Source organism: Pelodiscus sinensis, chromosome 27, assembly GCF_052426305.1.
Source record: "Pelodiscus sinensis isolate ZL-2025 chromosome 27, ASM5242630v1, whole genome shotgun sequence".
In the NCBI taxonomy this organism is placed as follows: domain Eukaryota; kingdom Metazoa; phylum Chordata; order Testudines; family Trionychidae; genus Pelodiscus; species Pelodiscus sinensis.
In genome coordinates this window covers 12,275,474-12,298,109 of record NC_143078.1, presented here as the reverse complement: position 1 = coordinate 12,298,109, position 22,636 = coordinate 12,275,474, and the positions used below count along the sequence as shown (strand labels likewise).

The following is a 22,636-nucleotide window of genomic DNA, read 5'->3' as shown; positions in this document are numbered from 1 at the left end:
GGGCAGTCCAGCTGTGGTTGCAGCAGATTTGTCGCCTGAGGTGGGAGACGCAGGACACAGTGGCCAGTGGGTTAGATCCGCATTCTGGCTTTGTCAGCCCTGAGATCTGAGCCAGTGGCATCCCAGCATTACTCATTCCTCTTGTGCTGAGGGCCTCTGTTGGCTGAGAAGATAGAAACCCTGTCTCCACAGAGAGGCGGCCATGTTTACTCATGTGCTCTGTACATATAGACAGGGCCGCGTTATGATTTTCGTGGGCCCTCGGCACTTCTGCCTTCGTGGGCCCCTTCCTCCATTAAAAAAAAAATTAAAAATTATTTTTGATATCACTTTAAATACTTCAACATTTTTTTTCTTCTGTTTGAGGCAAAATGTAATAGATTTTCATGGGCCCTAAAAGTTTCATTTTTTTCTGATGTGTGAAAAAAATTAAAACATTTTCTTCGACCCTAAAAGTTTATTTTTTTCTTCTGATTTTAAAAGAAATTAAAACATTTGCGTGGGCCCCTAAAAGTATCATGGGCCCTAGGCACTGTGCCTGCTGCGCCTAATGGATAAGTCGGTCCTGCATATAGAGAGGCCACCAGGTCTCTGGGGAGGGCTGAGTTCTAGTGGATCCCTGAAAAGGCTAAATGCTAAATTCCAGACAGGCTACACTGTCATGGAGGAAGATGGTCCTGAATTTCCATCCCCTCTGATTTGGGATTCATGAAGCCAACGTGACATTGGGTGAGGAAATAGCAGGGCTTCGTATCGGTGGATATTTGTGTCTCTCTTGCTATCTCTGAATCAAAGCTCTGAGTGTAAATATCCCAGTTCCTGAGAACATTCTGAATAATGGCTTAGGCAAATCAGGAGAATTGCTGTTGCACTGTCCTATAATCACATGTGCTCTCGTAGCAAAGAAGGTAAACAGGTTACCCTGCCATGCAAACAGCTCTCTGATCCTCCCCACTTGATGGTGTTGGCTTTACAACAATAACTATAAATAATCAAGAACCAGAGAAGTGGAGAGTTGCAGCCGCAATGTAGCGAGATGGCTGGTGTATTTGTGTGTTTATTTTATGCCATATCTTAAGTTTCCACATTTGAGACACACCTGTGTTTCTATTCATAAACTATGATAAAGTTATCACCGCCCAGAGAAGGCGCAGTGCGAATAGCCGTGAGTTCTGCAGCGGGCCGAAAGCAGGACTGAAGTAGTTGTGAATTGAACTGGGTCACATTTTTTGTATGGAACCTTTTTTTTCCAAAAAAGGCAGACTTGGGTTGACTGAAGCAATTTGCGAAAACAGCGGAGAGTCCTGGGGCACCTTGAAGACGGACCGGTTTGTTTGGGCATAAGCTTTCCTGGGCAAAACACCACTTTGTCAGAGGGGGTTTTGCCCAGGAAAGCTTATGCCCAAATAAATCTGAGTCGTTAAGGTGCCACAGGACTCTTCATTGCTTTTCGGGAAACAAACTAACACGACTCCCCCTCTGATAATTGAAACAATCGACAAATTTGTGACTATTTTGACAAACTGGATCTGTTGAAACAAACACAGGGAGAGAATCATGTGGTCAGCATCAAAACAGACTAATAAGATGCTCTGGAAACCTCACTAGCTTTCTCTGTCTTGACTCCCCAAAATTGCTAGTACTGCTCCTTGCTTTAGCCTAGGGACCAGGGTGCTCCCCTGGGAGGGGGGAGACCCAGGTTTGAGTGCCAGCCCTGGAGCAGGGACTTGTAACCTCAGTTCCCCACTCCCCCCTATCAGAGTGCCGTGACATCCACACTATTGTGTGATGGGGCTCTCAGTCTCCCTGCTATCCTGTTAGGAAGCAAGGGTATGTCAGGAGAGCCTCCAGGAAGTAGTGCATAATCCTCCTCTCGCTTGCAGTTGGAACTCCGAGCTGGCATCAGAATCAAAGTTCCTTGTGGTCAGTGATGGTCTTTCCACTGATGATAGAGGGCCCATAATTCCTTCGTAGCCCAAAAGGCTAGAAACTCTTTGAGCAGCCAAGAGAAACTTGGTTCTGACATTGAGCTGCTCGGATCCCACTGGCGCCCTTAGGGTCAGACCCTTTGCAAGCCCTGCCGATGAAATTGGTGTGTGCGTACCTGGGATTTATCCCTGACAGACACAGTTTCTCTAGTGATCGTGGGTGGCGCTTGCCATTCAACAGTGGTTGCTTCTTGGTTCAAAGCCCCAGTGCGGCCTACAGTGAAGATGTAAATCAGTGCTGGGTTTGTCCCAGCACAGTTAATTTCAGGGCATCCTAACCCCTGGATGATTGGAGTTCCTGGAAGGGTCAGGAAGGAGAAAAAAGGCCAGGTGGGGAGAACGTTCATGTACCAATACACATATCTCAGGGACAGGATGGTCAATGGACTTCAGATCTTTTCAGCCTGGTTTGCACCCAGGCCGTGTGGGTAGGGAATGAACATTTCCACTAACGAGTGATCCATGCCCAAACCCCAGAACCGAACAACCCTGGCACTTTCATGGAGAAGCCCAGATTTTGCAGCTTGGGCCTACATCCCTGGACATTAGGCCGGCAACACCTCTTAGCCTGTCTCTGTTTGTTGACATCTAAAGGTTGCGTGGTGCCCCATCTGAAGTGAGCTGATGACTCTCCACTCCTTAGCAGGCAGGTTTCTGTATTGCAATAGAGAACGATGGTCAAGGTGCTTGCCTAGACTTGAGAAATCTAGGTTCGGTTTCTTGCTCTCCTGTGTAATCCTGGGCATGTTGCTGTCTCTCTCTGCTTCAGTGTCCCATCTGTAAAATAGGTCTCTTTCCTGCATCCACCAGCATGGTCAATACACCACGGCTGTGTCTAGACTGGCCAGTTTTTCCGGAAAATCAGCCACTTTTCCGGAAAAACCTGCCAGCTGTCTACACTGGCCGCTTGAATTTCCACAAAAGCACTGACTTCCTACTGTAAGAAATCAGTGCTTTTTGTGGAAATACTATACTGCTCCCGTTCGGGCAAAAGTCCCTTTTGCGCAAAACTTTTGTGCAAAAGGGCCAGTGTAGACAGCTGAGATTTGTTTTCCGCAAAAAAGCCCCGATCGCGAAAATAGCGTTCGGGGCTTTTTTGCGGAAAAGCGTCCGTGCCAATCTAGACGCTCTGTTCCGAAAATGCTTTTAACGGACAACTTTTCCGTTAAAAGCATTTGTGGAAAATCATGCCAGTCTAGACGTAGCGCAGGTGTTGTGAGATGTCCTGAAATTGTAGGAACTGGGGTCTGCTCTAGATCAGATGCTGCCACTGGATCAGCTGTAGGCCAGAGTGAACCCTTAGAAAGAGGTGGAACAGGCACAGAGCTCACCCATGCTGGTGGAAACAAAATCTACTTAACAAACACCTGCTGCTGATCACAAGGGTACCCATGTGAGCTGGCTGGGGTGAGCAGAGAGCACACAGGATGCTACTGCCCAAGGGGGAGCTGCTGGCAGTAGAGGTTGCAACTCTCCGAAGGAGCTCGACTGCAGTGCGGCAGGCATCCAGCTGCCCGTGCTGCCTGCCACGTGTTCCGGGCCTGACTCTAATTACAAGGCCCTCATCGAAATGAACAAAGAAAGCTCGTCTGCAGCAGCCAGGACTGTAATCTAGGGGAAATGTTCTCCTCCGATAAGATAACATTGATGCATTTCTAAAGGGAGCTGAGCCCCCTGAATCGGTGATAGCATGGGAATGCGCAGAGGGCCTGGGTGCCAATGGGCCGCCGCTTGCTCGTGGCACTTTAATGCACGGCCCTCCTTTCTTTTTTCCTACCAAAACAGCTTTTTGATTGTGCGCTTATCTGGGCTGTGGGTTTGAAAACCCATTTCCGTTGGCACAGGCCTGCTGGAGAAAACGAGGACCTTTCACCTCCGCGACCCGTGGGTCAGCCGCAAGCTGAGCTGTTGCTGGGGGAGCGAGTCTGGGGCATGCGTCCCAGGCTGTGAAGTGGCGCTGTAAGGTGCTCCGAAAAGCAGCGGGGAGCTTGCACAATTCCTGCGGCGATAACAAAGAAACGATTGTTCGGTGCTGGCTCTTTCAATGGAGATCGCGGATTTGCTCTACCTGGGCTACAGAAAATCGGTGCATCGCTCTAAGCTACAGGAGGCTGGGTTTGCCTTGTGGTTTGGGCTGTCAGTTCTTAAAGGCACAGCGGGCCTGATTCTCCACTGGCTCCTGTCTTGCAGCCCTTTCTCCCCCTGCAAAATGCGTTCATAAGGTGACCATTCTGAGTAAAGGAAAAGGCAGGGAGGGGGGAATAAAATAGAGCTCAGAAGGGAAGGTAGGAGACTAACAGAAGGGGGCAGGATAGGATTGCTGCCGGGAAGGAAAAGATGAATTAAACAGACAAGAGCTCCTTAGAACATGAATCTTAGTGGGCGCACCTGCTAATTGATGCTCTAGGAAGCCATGACTCCGTATGGAAGGGCAGCCAAGCCTTAGCCTAAGCTATGCAGCCGTGACTGCTCAGACTAGTTTAACCCTGGGCAGCCAAACTCTTCTGAGAGCTTGACAGGGAAGGGGCCTTTCGGAGAAGCACTAGCGGTTGGTGATGGGCCTGGTTACAGTCTTCAGAACATTTGCTTGTAAACATGGTGGCGTTTGGGGGGAGTATGGTGGTGTGACGGACGAGGCCAGGTCTGGGCACTGCTGAGAGCATTCACTCAGGGCGAATTGCTCAAAACCAGGGCACCTTACAGCCCCTGACTGGAGACCTTTCCCAAATAGGCCACAAACCAGTCACACCGAGCGTTTCAGCTGCCAATCCGGCCAGCAGGAAGCCTCACGAGCAAATCCCTAGACACCCCAGATTTCCCTGTGCCACAATCAGCCCTGGGCCTTACACACAGGTGAGGGGTATAGAACCCAATCCCACCTACCCTGAACAGGTCTTCCTGGTCCCAAAGAACCAGCCATAGATCCCCAGTCAGTTTACACTGTGGATCTTACCCACACAAACCCGATGCGCCAATCCTTTAGAATCTAAAATCTAGGGCAATGTCTACACTTGCTGCTGCTTGCGCAAGCACGGCCATTCTTGCGCAAGCATCTGCAGAGCGTCCACACTGCCCGCCTGCTCATGCGCAAGGAAATGTACAGCACGGCGTGGTCAGAGGGGGCTCCTTGCGCAAGAGCTATGCTCTTTTTTAACAGGTGTAAGCCCTCTTGTGTAGGGGCTCTTGCGCAAGAGGGCAGTGTGGACGCTCTGCAGGGATTTCTTGCGCGAGAAAGCCCTATGGCTAAAATGGCCATCAGAGCTTTCTTGTGCAAGAGAGTGTCCACACTGCCATGGGCGCTCTTGCGCAAAAGCACAGCTTGCACATGGCAGTGTGGACATTTTCTTGCACAAGAGTCTTGCACAAGATGTTCTTGCGCAGGAAGCCGCGAACATAGACATAGGCTAGAGGTTTAATAATAAAAGAAAGAAAAAGTATGAGAGTAAGGTTAAGGAGAATACATTACATGCACCAGTCACCAAGTTCTTGATGCAGGCTCTCAGCAGAGATGTTATAAACTGCTAGCTTAAAAGTCTCTGGTGTACATCCTATGTCAGGATGGGTCGACAATCCTTCCTGGCTCTGTCTCTCGCAAGGCTGCATCTAGGATCAGTAGCAGAATTGAAAACAAGATGGAGTTTGCCTCATGGCATTTTATATCCATTCCTGGTACCTTCCAAGCTGGAGCGGGTCACACAGTCAAGTGACCTATCCCTGTGTCCCATGCCAGCAGATTTGTGTGATGGGAACTGTGCTCAGCATGTGTAGACATGCGTACAGATGTTGTGGCTTGCTTTTATTTTCCTGGATGGCGGTCTGTATTTATACATACACACGTGTGTGTGTGTGTGTGTGTGTGTGTGTGTAAGTATTTGCACTTGTTTGTATGTGAACCTCTGTGTCTGCACACGTGCATGTTCTTATACAGGTAAGAATTTGTGTGTCATTGTTCTCACATATGCACCGATCTGCTTATAAATTTGTTCTATGGGCTTCTCTGTATGTGTCCTTATTCATAGAATACTAGGACTGGAAGGGACCTCGAGAGGTCATTGAGTCCAGTCTCCTGCCCCCATAGCAGGACCAAATACTGTCTAGACCATCCCTGATAGACATTTATCTAACCTACTCTTAAAAATCTCCAGAGATGGGGATTCCACAACCTCCCTGGGCAATTTATTCCAGCGTTTGACTACCCTGACAGTTAGGAACTTTTTCCTAATGTCCAACCTAAGCCTCCCTTGCTGCAGTTTAAGTTCATTGCTTCTTGTCCTCTCCTCAGCGGCCAAGATGAACAAGTTTTCTCCCTCCTCCTTATGACACCCTTTTAGATATCTCTTCATGTGCATATGAACATGCTGTGTAGAATCCTTGCACGTGCATGGATGCGTTGGGTATGGTTATTCATGGGCTGGCTTGTGCATATGTATGGATTTGTCTGTATATGCCCCTTGACATGTACCCTGTGCTTTCGCATGTGTCGACCTGTTTACACATGCAGTTGTCTGGGTGTAGCAGCTGTAAATGTCTGTGCGGCTCTTGTATGTGTGCAAGCCTCGCCTCTGTGTACAAGCCTGCTGGGTGTCCGTGCATGTGCAAATACTACGTGTTAGCCTGGAGTGTGCCGTGCACGCCTTTTATTTGATGTCCCAGCCCATGAGGGGAGTCCATCTTGGGAATGGGTCCAGGGGAGGTGTGCGTGGGAGGGCAAGGATGTAAACAAACAGCCTATCAGTGTGCATGCTGCAGTGCTTATCATTCACAGAGCCTCCACACGGGCTCACCATTTACTAGGGATGGGGCTGGCATCAGCCTGATGGAGCCATGCGTGGAAAGCAGGGGGAGCTAAAAGCCTGGCTGTGCGGGAGAAGACCTCTGCTCTCATGACCCTGAGAAAAAGTTGGAAGGATGTGGGATGCAGCCGGTAAGTGCACTAGGTGGGCCGATGCCATTCCGGAGATCTGTCGTATGGCTTAGCCCTGCCTCTGGGGTCCGGGCTGAACTGCAATACAGCTACTTACATCCTGTCAAAGTAACTTTTCCTTGTGGCTTCAGCTGGACACAGTGGGCCTGAGCTACCTCTTGCCACTTGGCTTGATTCCTCTGGCTCTCCCGAAGTTCCTTTTGACTTGCCCCAGCGTAGGAGGCTCAGGCCCAGTATTCCTCTTCACCCCCGGCCTCTCCTGTCAATCAGCCGCCACAGGCTGTCCCAGGTGGAGCAGCATTTCAGTGGGTAAAGCACTAAGGAGGGAAGGGACGTATCATTGCTGAGTCCCACTTACCTCTCGGCGCTGGGCCCTGTCATGTCACACCTGGGAGCAGGGCTCTGTAGCATTGGGCACGCTTGCATTGGGTGCGGAGCAGCTGGGGCAGCCTTAAGTCTGAATTTCCTGCCATTCGACTTCGGCCCTGGGGCACCTGTTGGGCGTGTGTAGGTTTCTCGCAGCTTACGTTCCGGAGAAGGGATCAGTCTCATGAGAGGGGCAGGGGAGTGGCCCTGTGGGAAGCGGATCCAGCAGGGCAGGAAGAGATGGTTTTGCACCAAGAGCGCAAAGGAGAAAGAGCAGAGTGTTGGAGCTGGAGGCTCCAATGGAGCCAGGAGAAGGGGCTTCATATCTCACCCAGCTGTTCATGCCCCCGGTGCAGAAGTGACCCCACAGCACCCTCACAACAGAGAGGGCCTCCCTCCCAAGCTGCCCACTTAATCTGGGAGAACCTAGCAAGGAACCATCTTAGCTCCCTGCCAGGACCCAGGCTCCCCTCTTGGAAGTGCTGGCTGCATGGTACCGGCAGCACTTCTGAAAGGGTTAAAGATTAGATGGGCCCAGCTCTGAGTCCCAATACCCAGCTCTGAGTAACCTAAAGGGTTAACCCTGGGCTGGGCTATTCAAACACCTCCTGAGGTAAGCACCCAGCTTGTTTGTTCAGGTAAATAAGGAAGGAATTAGATATAATGGGTAAAGGAGGCATTTGCTCAACACTTTGCATTCTAGCGCGCAGCGGCTGGGCATGCCTGCTACGTGCCTAGAGACAGATGCCTTTAGCTGAGTGTGTTTCTCCACAACCCACCACTTCGTTCCCACCGAGCCTCCTCGCGGCTCCCATCCCCCAGAAGTCACTTCTGGTGGCGCGTCTCTGAGGGCTGGTGCTTCTCCGCACAGCCGGCCTCCTGCAAACAGTGTCCTGCTGAGTTCCATAGGGGTAGAGCTCTTGTCCCCCCCGTCCAGCATTCTCCACAGACCAAGTCCCTGCACCCCCATTCCACCTCTCTGCCTCCCTCCCCATGCCTGACTGAGACGCTGAAGGGGAGAGGGAGAATTTTTCTAACCTTCTTCCTGGATCGATGCTGCAGCTGAGATCCTGCACGTCTCTGCACACCTGACGGGTAAGTCTCACTAGTGTTATATCTGACTTGCCCTCCATGGTGGTAGGGAGTACATCCTGGACCCTACGATCTCCTGGATCTTTTCCATCTCTGCTCTTTTCCAGCCCTGGCTCTCTAGTCTCCTGTCTTGTGTCATCTGAGGTCAGCTGGCTGATGCTGTGATGTGGTCACCTGGCTTTTCTTCCAGATCCTTCATTGTCTTGAACTCTCTCGGGGTTAACCTGAGAGATTTCCCCTGGGGGCAGCTTCTCCCATAGCTGCCTAATTTGGGGTTTCTTGCACTTTCCTCCGAAGCAGCTGGGACTGGCCACTCCTCAGGAAAAGTTACGGATCCAGTAGGTGACTCCTACAATCTTAGGGGGAAAAACATCCCAATGGCACAAATGGGGATGTAGTACCCCTCTCCTTCTGAAAAGCAATGAGTCGGAAACTCATTCTCATTAGTGCCCTTAGTAGCCCCCTCCAGAGCTTTGAGCAAAGGATGGGGGGGGGGGTTTCTGTACCTCGCTGTATTGCTGGATGACCACTGACTTTTAAAAAATCCGTGCCTCAGTTTACCCAGCTATGAAATGTAGACAATAAACGCTTGCTTCTGAGAGCATGCAAGGAGTTAATTGATTAAATTAGTGCCTTTGGAGAACTTGGTAGATGGTGGTATAGAAGGGTAAATTTATTGTTAGATACCATGCAAAATAAATAATGACAATTGTTAGGTTTCAGTGACTGGATTAGCTAAGATGGGCATGCAAGGGGCTGGGGGCATATTTGTAAAAGGACAGCGGGTGCTGTTAACCCTTTTAGACATAGTGGCCATGTTTCAGGGTGCCCTTCACATTTTTCAGTGCCGAAGGCAAATTGGCTCTGTCTGATTTTTGTAGTTCTGCTCGGTTAGTGAAACACAAATGACACCTTTGATGCCAAATCCCTTACAATACCAGTATTCTCCTGGGCAGGCGTCTCCGCAGGGCAAGCAGCTTGCAGGGGGGAGGCAGGCACTGATATAAAGAGGGGCTCTGCTGATTCTAATGGGGAACACCAAGCTCTGCTTCTCCCCTGGGACACATGCACAGGTCGGTGCTTAATTAAAACCAGCAGCTCGCCACCTCTCTGCTGTTCACCTCCCAGCGGGCATGGAGAGATGGCAGCTGGAGAGGGCAGCTTGACCCAGGCAGCAGAGATCTATGTGAACATCAAAGGCGGCTCCGAACAGGGGCTCCATCGCCCAAGAGTCTCGGCATTGGGTGAAGGTAAACCAGTGAGGAGCTGTGTATTGGTGGTTGTGGAGGGGTGGGTCTGCGCTCTCCTTTTAATACCCTAGTATTAATTTGCAGAGAAGTCAGCTAGGAAGAGAATGGCCCAAGAGGAAGGCTGGTCCAGGGGGAAGTGAAGGGACAGAAAAGAGAGGAAAAGTCTTTTCTCGAAGTCCTAAAATCAATAGCACCCAGACAGATTTCCCCGTCGTCATTAACAGGCCCGTGCCTGGCAGTCCGTGGAGTTTGCAGCAGGAATCAATACAGCCTATTGACACCCAAGCTTTTGGGGTGCATGGGGCTACAGCTGTGACCATTTTTTAAGAGCAGGAGAGAATGGGAGGACACTAGACTGGATTCTCTATCCTGAAAGTCCCGTCCTCTCTGCCCACCCTGCAGTGGTGGACACCTAGACAAGACAAACAGATCACCAGCCGTTCTCCACTCCTGAAATTGGTCCAACCTGCTTGTCTGTCGTCTGGGCTCTTCCCATGGCTAGGAGATCAACTGAGTGACAGGGACAGGCCTGGGTCACATACAAGCCTGTGAGGCCGAAGTGTTTGCGGGACCCCTGAACCTCACTGTGCATGGCTGGTGTTCCACTGACCCCTGTCAGTTGTGTGCTCTCTGGGAGGTGACCCCATCAGGCCTGAGGGCACGAGATGCAATTTGATCATGTGTGCAGCCAGACCTCCGTGCCTGACACCCTTGTCCTCAGGTGAGCATGCTCTGAACCCCCCCGGATCCAGAACCAGGGACAGCTCTTAAACCAAATGCTTCTAGTCCCTGCTCTGAACGTCACAGGCCAAACTTTGCCCAACGTCCTGCTTCGAAGAGCCCCAAAGAGAGGGAGCTTGTCCAGGCGTGTGAGAGACCGGAGGATTTTACAGACATGCTGAGCCCTCTGACACCTGGGCCCTTTCAAGGGTTTTCAAGATGGAGACACCTGGACTCACTAATCACTTGTGAAAACCTCAGCTGGGTGCTGCCTTCTGGGCGGCTGGTTCACTGTGGCCCCTTCTCCTGTCTCTCTATTTGGTTATGGGAACACCTAGAATTCACTTTCATCATTGATCTCATGGCCCCCAATAAAACCATCCCATTTCCTTCTTGCCTCCAGATGTCTGGCTGGCAGAGCAAACAGGCTGGTAATCATTTCATACCCGACGGCTGGACTTTGACAGCCTTCATTTCCAGGTGCGCCCCGTTCGCAATCTTGACGCTGTCCTCAGACCAATGCCAGGGCCCCTGAGGCAACCTGCTGTATTTCTAAAGCCCCTGTCTCCTTGGGATGTCAGGCCAGTGGTATCCTAGTAACCCGCATGGTTCCTCGGGGTTGTCCTAGGCCAGGCTCTGGAGGACACATGCCCAGCGCAAGGGGACTGGAAAGAGACGGAGAGATGGCCTTGCAGTCAGTCAGTGAGGGGCAGGAGGATAAAGCAGGGATATTATACTCCTTTGGGAACAGTGATCCGGACTTACTGAGCTTTCCTGGCAGTGGAAGGTACAATGTAAAGGGGTCTCGATAACATTCTCTCCCCCGGGGCGCTTTGCCTACTTGGCACCTTTGTTTGGAAGAGAGGGTTTATGAGGGTGAGAGATGGGGGGTGTTCTCATCCCAGGTGGCGGGCAGGAGCTGTGTACCTGGGGGAAGCTATAGAGCAGGGACAAGCCTCCAGTTCCAAACAAACCCAGCCTTGGAGGAGATATTGCAGCCAAGCCGAGCAGCTGAATCAAACCTGTGGAGCCAAGCAGTGCGTTTCACAGACGTAGCCGGGGGGTGATGGGTGAGGTACCCAAGGACCCTGCGCCTTGTGGACCAGTGTGGAAGCTGTCCTCACCCGGCCTGAGGCTGGGAGAGCCACGGCTGCGGTTGATGCTGAAGTTCTGAAGAGCTAAGGCTGCTGTAGAGAGGGCAGCTGAGCCAGCCACGTGGGTGGCTGGAGAACTCCAGCTGAGGGGTTTGGGAGGCCTGGGGAGCAAGGAGGGATAGCTTTCCAGGGGAGCTTTGGGAAGTGAGCACGGGGAGAACTTGCACAAGGGGCGTGGAGACTTGGGGCGCCTGTATGCAAATCCTTCCAGGCCAAGCTCTGCAGGCAAGTTTCGCACAAGCTTCTGCCTCTCTTGATCCTTAGCTGCCCTGCCTTGCTGGGCCCAGAGGCCTTGCATCACTCTTACCAGGTTAGACGCGCTTCTCTGACCAGCTGGGGCCAGCCAGGGATGGAAAGGGTGGGAGACTCAGGCAGAGCCAAGCAGCTCAGCCCGTGGGCTTGCTACAGCTGTGACGCCACCCTCAGGGGCTGCTTTTACCAAGGCAAATCCACCCCGAGGTAGGGGATTGCTGGGATCTTTGCAGACCACAGAATGGGGCAATGTGGCAATGGCCTATGTAATGGGTGGTGCCTGGTGGGGGGGGGACTGGGCCAAATGGGAGTGGCATTGCGGCCCTGTGCGCTGGGTCACGACACAAGCTGCCTCCCGGTCACGTTCTAAATCAGTTCTGGGGGCCTGTGATCCCGCAGTGCAGCCAGGGGAGTGGCCTGGACTCAGCTCGGGCAGCCCTGCAGTGGGGGAAAGGCCTCCTGGCCGGGTTCAGTAAAGGGCCTGCAATTTTTTATTTAAATAAGGGACATCCCTTATAAGTCAGGCCTGTTGCAACCCTATGCTCCCTCTGCCCTCCTGTCAGATGCTCCACTCCATGGGCATGGCCTACGTCCCCCCCACTTCAGGAGGGAGAAGAGTAGCCCTCATGGCCCCTTACAGCCCCACGGGGCGCACCCATTCTTGGGGCGCTGGGGCTACAACCCAGCTCCCTCCGCACAGCCCTGAGCCGCAGCGGGTCCCGTCTGAGTGGGGGGTTAGCGACGGGCTCGCTATCAGCCCAGCCACTAGAGAGTGATGTTCTGCACCCTCGGGCCAGGTGGATGCAGCTGTTACTTGCTATGCCTCCAAGGCTTGCCCCCAACACCCCGTGCCCAGCAAGCTGGCTGAGACTGGGCAGGTTGTAGGCACTGCAAGCTGCATTGGTTGGCCCCAGGGCTAAGGGAGAAGAAAGCCTTGCCAGAGAGTGCACCAGAGAGGGTGCCAAGAGCTGCTGGCCTCCCCAGGTGCAGGGAGGTGGGCGGTCTCATGTGCCAGGACCACTCCCTCTTAGTGCTTCCTGGAGGCGGCAGAGAGCTGGCTATGGAATCCCGGCCCTGCCTTTCTCCTACCCGGGGGGAACAGGTTGTGGGGGGGATCGGCTGGATAATGGGGCTTGGGATCCCCCTGCTGGCAGGGCTACTTCCTTGCTCCCTACTGCAACGGGGTCATACGTTGCACCGTGAGCCTCTGCGTACAGGGGAAACACATGGCCAGGGTCATGTGGCCCTTTCCAGGCACTTGGCAACAGGAGAGAAAGCCCCGGCTGCCCCATCACCCGCAATCTTACTATGCAAAGCAGTTCGGCTCTTGTACTCTGGAGCCTGGTGCCTTGAGGCAGCCTCTGTATTTATACAGTTACCTGCCTCCTGCTCCTTGTTGCTCCAACTCCCTTTAACCTCTGAGAGTGCGATCCAGAGCTGAGCCACCCGAGCAGGGAAGGGAGGAGGGAGCTCCATGCAATCAGAGCTGGTAACGTTGTCCAGCTTCCTTTGGGCACGGTGTGAAAAGGAGCTAGTGATTTTTTTTTTTCATGTACCGTTGAGGGGTGTTTTAAGGGGAGGCAGTGTTGTCTTCTGCTTAAACCATCCGACTGAGAATCAAGGCGCCTGGCTTCTTGACAGAGGCATTTGCTTTGTGTGTGACTGTGGACGAGTCATGGAAATGTGCTGTGCCTCAGTTTCCCCTTTTTGCAAAATGGGCCTCACCACTTTTGCCAAGTGCTTTGAGCAGGCCTGCCAACCCAGGAGGGGCATCGGGGGCAGTTTCCCTGGGGCCCAGCAATTCAAAGGGGCCTGGGATTCTGGCCATGGCCTGAGCGCTGGGCCCCTTTGAATTGCTGCTGGAGTGCTGCTCCGTACGGCTCTGAGGGCTGGAGAGGGACACGTTGTGGTCCCGGACGCACTGCGGGCAGCTGCTCTGCCCCTTCTGCCCAAGGTCTCGCCCCTTCTGCGGTCATGGAGCCGAGCCCTCTTCCCCCCCACACACACCTTGCCTTGGGGCCCGCAGTGGCTGTTGGCCCCACTGGCTTTGAGCTGCATACATGAAAGGTGCCACCAATTGTTAAATATTGTTTTTAGCCTTCGTAATGTGTTTGAATTCCTTTCCAAAGGCTCATCCTACTTTAAAAAGAAACAAAAAGCTTCTGTAATAGCAGCCTGTTAGCCCTCTCCTCTCCTGGGGAGACTTCAGAGTGGTAGCAAAGAGCACCCATTACGTTTAGATGTTTTAATCCAAAACTGCTCTGAACTCGTTGCATCTGCTCAATTGGGCTGGACCCATACACAGAATATGCAGCTGCGTAGGGCACCTGAACATTTGGGACACCCCGAGTCTTAACGTCCATCTGCCTGCCTATTCCCATCCCTGTTCTGTGGCTCTGCTTCCTTCAGAAAGGACTTAGTTAACTTCCAAGTGACAACCGTGGCCGGCGCGATTAGCAGGACACTGAACCTGGCAAAGGGCCAGCCACGCAGTCATGAAGCCATTTAACAGGCATTTGCAAACCCTGGGGCTGTGTCTACACTGGCATGAATTTCCGGAACGGCTTAAAACGGAATAGTATTCTGTTTTCAGTTTTTCCGGAAAAGGAGCATCTACATTGGCAGGCTGCTTTTCCGGAAAAGCCCTTTTTCTGGAAAAGCGTCTGTGGCCAATGTAGACGCGCTTTTCCGGAAAAGACTACTGGGCTGTCTACACTGGCCCTTTTCCGGAACAGTGTTCCGGAATAAGGACTTATGCCCGAGCGGGAGCAGAATAGTTTTTCCGGAATAGCGGCTGATTTTGTACAGTAGAGCATCGTTGCTTTTCCGGAAATTCAAGGGCCAGTGTAGACAGCTCGCAGCTTATTCCGGAAAAGCGGCTGATTTTCCGGAATAAGTGGCCCAGTGTAGACACAGCCCAGGGCTGTACCGTCAGTTTCTCAATTCACTGTGCTAGTCGACAGGACCTTGGTTTAAAATGTGCTTTAAAACCATTTCATTCGTGTGTGGCTGAAAGTTAGAAAATCACATCTCTAAAAAATCGTTCCCCCACCTCCCATCTCAGCTGCATATGAGCACCAGTTTACTAGTACTGTGTAGGACCCTGTATAAATCCTAAGGCTGGTCCTAGCTGGAAACAGGAAGCAAGGGCCCTTTTTGTGGGATTTCTGGAGATTTCCCCTCTTGGGAGGCTGAAAATGGGGGGGGGGGACAGTCTTCCCATGATTTTTCAGGGGTTCAGCTTATGTTCCTGATTGAAGCCCAAAGCACAGAGCCAGCATAGGGATGGGAGAACTGAGGGAGGGGGAGAGAAATGTAGTTTGGTCAAAGGTCAATCTTATTTTATCCCCTTTGGTTTGCCCGACGCTGGAACACATATTCCTCCTCCAAAAGCATTTATGGCTGCTGGAAAGAGCCCGCAGGGTTAGAGTTATACCACTTTGGCTCCCGTAGTCCTCCACGGACTGCTAAAAGGTGTCAGGTTCTTCTCCACAGGGCCCTCTCTCAAAGGCCTCTCCTCTTGTCTCGTCTGAGACATCCAGACCTTCTTGCTCCTGGTAGCCCAGAGACACAGAGCTAGGCCCTGGCTTTGGGCCGCTCCCAGATTTCTGGGCTGTTGTTGGCTGGGCGCCAACTTCAGTGAAGGCGAGACAGAGCCTCGGGAAACGGAAATAAGTTTTGGGAACCCCCCAAGATTGTCGAGCTGTCCTACAATCCCCCCCAGCCTCCAGGTCCCCTGCTTCTACTGCTTCTGCCTGTTCGCAAGCCGTTGCCAATCGTCGGGAGAGCTTTCTGAGCTTGCCCTAACCCAACCTGTTTCGCTGCGGATTTGATTTTAATTAATGAGCTCATTGTTTAAGGGAGGTTTGTTCTTTGCTTTCCATGGACTTGATCCCAACTCCACTGAAGTCAATAGCAAAGATCTCGCTGACTTATCAAGGAGGATCATCATAATACAAATAATGCCAGGCCGAGCTCTCAAAGCAAGAGACGTCTGTGCCGTTCTCCCCCCTTCGCAGATGGAGAAACGGAAGCCCAAGTGGCTGAGTGGTGAGCAGTAACCTGTTCTCCTGAGTCCCAGACTCGTGCTCCGTCCACTTGGTCACACCACCTCCACGAGAGACAAAAACCTGGGCTTTCCGTGTACTGACGTTCTGCATGGAGTTGAACGTAAGAACGGCCAGACTGGGTCAGCCCAAAAGACCATCCAGTCCAGTGTCCTGCCTTCCAACAGCTGCCAGCAGGGCCCGGCTGCGGGTTGCCACGGTGCAGGTGGAGCTCCAGGGTGTGGAGCTGGGGAAGGAACCGTCCCCCACCCTCCAGCCTGCTGCGGGGGCTGGATCAGCTTTGTTAGGGCCACAGGAGCCAGCCCGGCCACGCTCACCTGGGCCACGGCAGCCAGCCCAGCCCGGCCACGCTCACCTGGGCCACGGCAGCCAGCCCAGCCCGGCCACGCTCACCTGGGCCACGGCAGCCAGCCCAGCCCGGCCACGCTCACCTGGGCCACGGCAGCCATCCCAGCCCGGCCACGCTCACCTGGGCCACGGCAGCCAGCCCAGCCCGGCCACGCTCACCTGGGCCACGGGAGCCAGCCCAGCCCGGCCACGCTCACCTAGGCAAGGCAGCGAGCGGCAGGAGCAGCAGGCAGAGCGCCCCATGATGCAGAAGTGGACAGGAGGAAGTGTGTGGAGGGCAAGCTCCGGCAGGGCTTTATCTCCGGGCCTGGGCTCCCATTGGGCAGCACGGGAGCAGCCGGGGCCAATCACCGCTGCTCGAGATCCAAGCATCCCTTGGCGGGAATCAGGCAGTTTTGGTGCCCGAGGAGTTTCGACTGAGGCTGAATTAGCCACCTGCCTCACTGCGCACCCAACAGCTCTCACCTGCGGCGCGGGGCCCAAGGCAAGCACCTGGCTCACCTTGCCCTAGGGCTGGGCCTGCCCGGAGGGTAGGGAGGTGGGGCAGAGCAGGCTGCTGGGCCGCTCTGGCTCCCGCTGCTCGCCTGGTGAGCGGAGGGGAGTTAGGGCCGTACCAGGCCCCCGTAATCTCCCAGATCGCATTGCTTGGGAGCTGAGCAGGGGCGGGGCTTGAGGAAGGAGTGGGGCAGGGCCGGGCAGGGCCTGTGGGAGGGTGGGGTATGCCTTGCACATGGGGCACGGTGTGTTTGTGAGTGGGAGTTGTTGCCCCCTCAGCCCGGCCCTGCCTCTTTCCCAGGGCTATCCTGACCTATACGTAGAATGCACAGCTTCATAGGGCACCCAAATATTTGGGGTGACAGTGGGTCTTAATGTCCACCCACCCACCTCTTCCTATTAGCAGGACACTGAAGCTGGGAACGAGCCCGTCCAGTGGCCATGAAGCCATTTAACAGGCCTTTGCCAGCCCCAGGTCTGTACGGAGAGGTTTCAGAGGCAGCCCTGAGTTGCAACGCAGGGAAGTTTATGCCATAATCAAATTGCTAGTCTGTAAGGCGCCACCGGGTTCCTCGTTCCAGGTCTGTCCTGTCAGCTTCTGAACTTACGATCCGCTCACAAGCCCTTCGCTTACAATTGGCTTTAAAACTATTTCGGTCGTGTGTTGCTGACGATTATAAAACTACATCTCTACAAAAGTCATCCCTCCCCCTCTCTTCCGGGCTTCTGTCCGTAAGGGGGCACCAGTTTAAGATTGCAGCACAGAGCCCCACAAATCCCATTAGCTGGGGCCCTTCTTCAAAGCAACTGTGTTTGTGTGGCTCTGCTTAGCATCCCCGTGGGCGCAGGACATGCCAGCAGGGGCGGAAGGAGCAGCCAGCCCTCGACGCTGCCCAGATCAGGGACAATTTAAAGGGCTGATGCTGCGTGGCAGCTGGGGGCTCTGGGCCCCTTTAAATTGTTGCTCCCCCTGCCCCTTCCCCCGTTGACAGGCCTGCATGCCAGCAGTTGTATCGTCTCCTCTAGGGGGGGTTGCTTAGTAGGGAGCTACACCTGGGTTCTCTCGGCAGGCCCAACGGCCTTCACAAAGCTCTGAGCCGCGGGAGCGAGTCTCGTGTTTTTATCCTCCAAGCTGGATGAGTTTTACCTGCTTTGGCTCTTTTTCTTGGCAAGCGTTTTGCACGGTGCTAGGCCCTGGCATCGGCTCCTGTGTAGGACCATCCCGCTCCTCCATGGGTGAATCTCACCACTGATGCGCTCTCTAGCCAACGATCCCTTCATGCTTTTACCCGGTGAGCTCCTTTTGAGGGGTGAAAGGCCTTACCCCATCCCCAAGTCCTTATTCAGGCAGAGCTCCCAGAGGAGTCAAGGAGAAGCGGGAACCTCTCTCTGTTTTGCTGCAACTTTTCTCTGCTGGCAGAGACCTGCAGCTCCCTCAGGTGGGATAGAGGGTGGGTTAGACAGGGGTGGGCAGGCCCGATGGGAAGAGAGATGCTTTTTGTTGCAAGAAGGCTCTACTGATTTTTGCCCTCCCTCCCCCCTCCAGTGGCTTGACAAAAATGGAGGAACATGTTTCCAGCTGCATGCAGTGCTTACCTGGGATCTTTTTTTCGACTCATAGGAATATTTTGCATTAGAGTTAATGGGAGTGTCATAGGAGAATGAATGTACAGCCGGAAACTCGCCTGATAGCAAAGCTGATGTCCTCACAATTATCCACAGCTTGCAGGAGTTTCTTTTAACAGCATTTAAAATCTATTTCCCACTGGGAGGTGTGATTCTGTTTGTCTGACTGTGGGGAAAGAAGGCCCCTCCTTTCCCCTCAGACCAGCTCTTGGTGTGTATTTACCAGCAGCGTCGATCACTTTCGTGACAAACCTACTTTATTATTCTCCTGCCTCGCTGACAGAGCGAAGACTGTGCAAACTGGAGTCCGCTCCTCATGCATCTTCGCCAGCCCGGGTTGCAAAGTTCCAACGTCAGAGTTAATTGAGGCCCCAATGAAGGCAAGGGGCTTTGCAGACCCTTCATACCCGCGTGCAATGTCTGCCAATGCTGGTGTACACGAGCTGGAGATCTGGCTTAGCACCTTCCTTCTTGTAGACGGAGGCCAATTGGTGTGGAGATGCTGAGACCATTTTTACAAGGACTTTTTTCTTACAGTGACACCCCTTGCTCTTGTAGAGTCTGCAAACAGCTGAGGTGGGACATAACTCTGCAGATAATCGAGAAACCCACGAGGAGGCAGGGGAACCATTTGGGGGTGTCAGCAGGGTCCTTAAGTGCAACCAGGGCTATGCCTACCCTTCCGATAGCGTGTGACAGGTTCTCACGTGCTTCCCGAGAGAAAGAAAACCCAAAACTGTCAGGGCAGCAGCTCACACTTCGAAACCTTCAGGCCTGGGGGGATTCTTATAGCTTGGTGACAGGTGCTTGTTTTTAAAGACTGTAAGAGTTAATTCCTTCATTGTTTCCTTTCCTGCTTGGATCAGTGATAGCCTCGCTCTCCCCCCAGCCATGTGACCGAGAGAGAGGGACTAAAGTAGGGACCATACCGGAAAAAGAAGAGTCAAAGGAAATAGACCAGAGAGAGTTAAAACAGAGAAATGTGTGAGTGCTACATACCGGTACTCTCTGACTGGGGCATGGTGACCTCTGTAATTAACGTGCTGGAACCATTTGGTCACAGGAATGATCCCAGCTGACACTTGTTTTACATTTTTATTACAGCTGCCCGACGCACTGAGCCCTGGGACCCATTTGTTACTGCAGGGCTTGTCTAGCTGACAAATTACTGCCCCACACAGCAGGGTATCAATCTGCATTCGGATGCCATGCGCAGGCATAAGCGGCGGGCGGTTGGGCAGGGGAGGGGCTCAGCCCCTCTGCCCCCAAACACACCGACCAGCTCCCCCGTTTGAGCTGAGCCAGCCTGTGTCCATGCCCAGCTCCCATGCCCGGGCTGCTTCTCCTTGGTCTAGCAGGAGTGTCACAGGTAGTGAGGCTCTGGACAGCAGCAGCAGAGTCCTGGCCATGCGTTCCTGGTTTCAGGAGGGGCTGTCCTCACGGCTTGCCTGGTCTCTGCAGTGACAGCCAGACACCTGCTTCAGCGCAGCGAACGGATTTGCTGCGAGCTGCCCAGATAGGGAGCGGAGGGGTGGTGGCTTCTGGTCTCTCCAAGTCTGCTAGAATCTGCCCTGGAATTTAACTAGAAGTGCCTTTGGGTTCCCTGGCACATTCTTTTGCTCCATGAACCCCAGGTCAAATCCCAGAACTGCCTTTGACACCAGTCGGGGGGCAGGCGGTGGTAGGGTTTAAAGCTCTCTCCAAGGTGCTGGGGGAAAGGACTCGGAAGCCAAAAGAACCACACCCATTCAGCCATTAACAACTGTTTGCTTATGGCCTGAGCTCCAATGCTATCTCTGCAGCTGCTCTGCCTGGAGAAATGACAGGGGTGGAGGCAAAATATTAGCTGCAGCGCTAATGTCTAGCAGTAAAGAGGGGTGGAGGTCTCCAAGGCTAAAGATGGGCCAGGAGAAAGGGATAATGCAAGTGAGGGAGGAGAAAAGAGGAAATAAATGCAAAGGAAAACAGGCTAGAACATAAGACCAGCCAGACTGGGTTGGAGCAAAGGTCCATCTAGCCCAGTGTCCTGTCTGCCCAGGTGCCCCAGAGGGAGTGAACAGAGCAAGGAATCATCAGGTGACTCATGCCCTGTCACCCATTCCCAGCTTTATAGAGGGCACTTGCATTGGCCCCATTGTGCAATAGCTGGTTTCTAACTCATTGACACGCAAAGAAATTCAAGGGCTTCTCCTCCCTCGGATCAGTACGTCCCGGCTGATGGAGGGGACCTGATGCACCAGCCCAGCCCCCGTGTGACAGCCTGGCTTTGGAAGCAGGGCTGCGCCTTGACGATGCCGTTCGGGAACGGACGCGCCAGGGGAAAGCTGCGCGTTGCCTGCAGTGGGATCCCTCCTTCTGCTGTTGTCTCCGTCAGTCTCTCTCTTGCTCGACGCAGCTTCTCAGAGTAAATACGTCCCCACCTAACCCATAAAGGCCTCAGCAGCAGCCTCCTTGTGCCAAAGCCAGAGAAAATCAAACAAAGGTCCCCACCCTTGGAGTACAGCACATTTTGTCAGATGATTACTCAGTCTTTTCTCTCCCACAGCCCAGAGGTTCTGCTCCTGGCCAGAGTCTGTTTCCCAGGTGCTCCGTCCTAAACTTTCCCAGCCGATGATGGGTGGTGGTGAGGTGGGGTGGGGTGGAAAGAAAGGGCAGGCCTGATTAGTTAGAGGTTTCACCTTCTTTCTTTGTGCTCTGTCCCCAAACTTGGCAACGACCCGTGGGCCCGTGGGCCTCCGTTTGGCACCAGCTGTGCTGGCTTTGCCCCAGTCCATCTGTTTGATGTGTGGCTGCTGGCTTGAACACCGTGACTAGTGCGTTTCTCCAGTGGCTCTTGCATCAGAGATGTGTCAGGGACTTGGTAATGGTTTGGAGAACAGGGCTCACCCCACCTCCCGTGCAGACACAGAGGTAGGTGTCCCTCCGAGTGTTCCCCTACCTCCTTCCCTGGAGAGCGCTGTGGTGGAGATCAGGCAGCCAGATCCTCTGCTAGTATCAATTGGTGTTGCTCCATTGACTTCAGTGGAGCTACCCCTGTGGATGGCAGCTGGAGATCTAGCCCTGAAACTTAGGGGCATGGGCGGCGGGTATAAGAGGCAGGCCCCAAATGTGGCCCTGCCCACACTCTGCCCCCTTCTTTCGCGTGGCTGCCCACCCTCCCCATGCTCTGGACTGTGGAGGCTCACAGGGGGCTCAAGACCTGCCCCTGTGGTAGCGAGGGCTTGGCTCCTGAAGGGGGTGGGGCCTTGGGTGCGAGAGGTGGGGTTGGGGGGTTGCCTCCCCTGGCCGTAGGTTCGCCCATCCGCCATGCTTGCAGGTAATATTGTGGGCTCAAACGGAGATCTGGCTGAACGGCTACAACTGCAAATGCTTGATATCTCCGGAGGGGAGAGAACGGCAGACGGTGACTGGAAGGACAAACTCTGTCCCATTGCAGCCCATGCCTGGCACAGCCACTGTGCATGAAGGCGCGTTGCTGCAGGCACCAGACGCTGTTTTGCTGGGAGGGGACTTGGGCAGAGAAGGCTGGAATGAGGGAGAGGAGGGCAGCGCTGCAGGGGAAGGTCCCATGAGACAAACAGGCTGGGGCAGGGGGTCTGGTCTGCCATTGCTCCACAGTGCAGGCACATAACCGTGCACGCTCTTTTATTTACTGAGCCCGCTGCTTGTGGGGAAGGTGGGGCCTAGCCCTGCTCCCAGGGATCGCCTCACCCTCTCGGGTTTGCAAAGGGCTTTCTCAGGGCGAGGGCCTCGCAAGCTGTTACCAGCTTTCCTTTGTGCCGGGAGCAGCATGGGGCTGGATTTAAGGCTGATCCCCTCAAGTCTTAAACTAATCCAGAGCAAATAAACCAGAGGTTTGGAAGCGCGCAGCGTCTCTCAGGGAAACATGCTGCCTCTTGGGAGATGTCCTCCCCCCCTCCCCCCAGCTAAGGTCTTCCCAGTTCCGGCCTCTGGAACATGGGCGACAATGCAATGTTTGCTGGGCAGCAGCGAGGGTAGAACCCCTCTTCAGAGGATCTTCCTATCGGGCACCTGATCGGACGGGCCACGCTTGCTGCAGGGGCACTGGGACATGTTTCTAAAAGTCTCCTATCTGAGCCAAATTCCCCACTGACGGGCAGCCTGCTATTTCTGTGCTCCTTCCCACCAGGTGTAAATCAGCATAACTCCGAGAGCTTGAGGTCACCAAATGAAATGAATAGGTAGCAAGTTTAAAACAAACAAAAGGAAGTGTTTCTTCACTCAGCGCACAGTCAACCTGTGGAACTCCTCGCCAGAGGATGTTGTGAAGACCAGGACTTTCACAGGGTTCAGAAAAGAGCTAGATAGATTCATGGAGGTTAGGTCCATCAAT

General features: G+C 53.5%; 1 protein-coding gene across 1 annotated transcript in view; it reads left to right on the top strand.

Moving 5' to 3' along the window:
• Positions 1-7,981: 7,981 nt before the first annotated feature.
• Positions 7,982-22,636, top strand: part of SPDEF (SAM pointed domain containing ETS transcription factor) — a 28,956-nt gene continuing 14,301 nt past the window's right edge. The window contains exon 1 of the mRNA XM_006115640.5: positions 7,982-8,373. The gene's annotated coding sequence lies outside the window, so the exon portion shown is untranslated. The remainder of the gene's footprint in view (positions 8,374-22,636) is intronic.